The sequence below is a fragment of the Myotis brandtii genome, unplaced genomic scaffold, assembly GCF_000412655.1.
Source record: "Myotis brandtii unplaced genomic scaffold, ASM41265v1 scaffold228, whole genome shotgun sequence".
Classification (NCBI taxonomy): Eukaryota; Metazoa; Chordata; class Mammalia; order Chiroptera; family Vespertilionidae; genus Myotis; species Myotis brandtii.
Genome location: NW_005358567.1, coordinates 972,954 through 974,413, shown reverse-complemented (window position 1 = coordinate 974,413; position 1,460 = coordinate 972,954). Strand labels below are relative to the sequence as shown.

The window sequence follows — 1,460 nt, the reverse complement described above, 5'->3', positions numbered from 1 at the left end:
CCCTAAACAAACTAGTTTTCTCTCTTTGCTTTCAGGGTCCTTGGAACTCCTGTTGCTTGGGGTGCGCTCTCTTGGCTCCCTGACATTCTCCTGTGTAGCCGAAGGCCATGCTGTCCCCCACCACACACAATGGACTAATGGACTGCAACTAGCCTAATGCTGTACTAGGCAGATTTAGCTAGAGTTTGCCAATATACTCACTCACAGATCTGACCCGGCTCCAAGTACTGGACCCGGCTCCAACATGGAAAGGACTGGCTCTACTGAAACCCCAGCTACACTTCTTCTATGACTGGACAAAGGGAAATGGGACTTTGGAAACCCAGGCGTGTTATTCCACAGAAATAAAGCTTTCTATTCTATCGCATCCTCCCTTGTGAGTCTTAGAAAATTCCTTTACTGGGTATAATGCAAGGACCCCAGCCCCAACAACAACCTGGGGAGACAAGGCACATCTTTCTCTGTAAACAATGCCAGCAGCTCTTTCCGTTCGGACTGCCACTGAAGATCCTGGAGTCGCCCTGGGTCGCCGCCCCACCCGGTATTACCAGGTATTGTAAGAACAAGCCGTACCCAAAGTCTCAATTCTGCTGAGGTGTCCCTGATGCCAAGATCCACATCTTTGACCTGGGGCGGAAGAAGGCAGAAGTGGACAAGTTCCCACTCTGTGGCCACATGGTGTCAGATGATTATGAGCAGTTCTCCTCTGAAGCCCTGGAGGCTGTCCGTCTTTGTGCCAACAAGTACATGGTGAAAAGCTGTGACAAAGATGGCTTTCCCATCCCAGTGCGGCTCCACCCCTCCCACATCACCGCATCAGCAAGATGTTGTCCTGTGCTGGGGCTGACAGGCGCCTTTGGAAAGCCCCAGGGCACCGTGGCCAGAGGCCACATTGGCCAAGTCATCATGTCTATCTGCCCCAAGCTGCAGAAGAAGGAGCATGTGATTGAGGCCCCACGCAGAGCCAAGCTCAAGTTCCCTGGCCACCGGAAGATCCACATCTCCAAGAAGTGAGGCTTTACTAAGTTTAATGAGGATGAGTTTGAAGACATGGTGGCCGAGAAGCGCCTCATCCCAGATGACTCAAGTACATCCCTAATCATGGTCCCCTGGACAAATGGCGGGCCCTGCGCTTGTGAGAGTCTCGGTCTTGCCCCACCTTACACCCACCAATAAATCAACTTTCTATCCTCCCCCCAAAAAACAACAAGCAAACAAACAAAAAACAACCTTCTATCCCCCCCAAAACAAACAAACAAACAAACAAACAAACAAACAAAAACAATACCAGCAAATGATTTTTTTCTAAAATGGAAATTTTGCGATCTTATTATTAGCAATTGATAAAAACAAAGTGTAAAATAGTTTGGCAAACTTCAAGGAGGTTCTTGTTGGTACACTATGTTTTATTACAGAAGCTTACAACCTTGATCAAATTTTCATCACTGAAATGCTTTTTA

At 48.1% G+C, this 1,460-nt stretch overlaps 1 pseudogene; it reads left to right on the top strand.

Moving 5' to 3' along the window:
* The first annotated feature begins 470 nt into the window (after nt 1-470).
* Nucleotides 471-1,139, top strand: LOC102244322 (annotated as a pseudogene).
* Nucleotides 1,140-1,460: the final 321 nt, after the last annotated feature.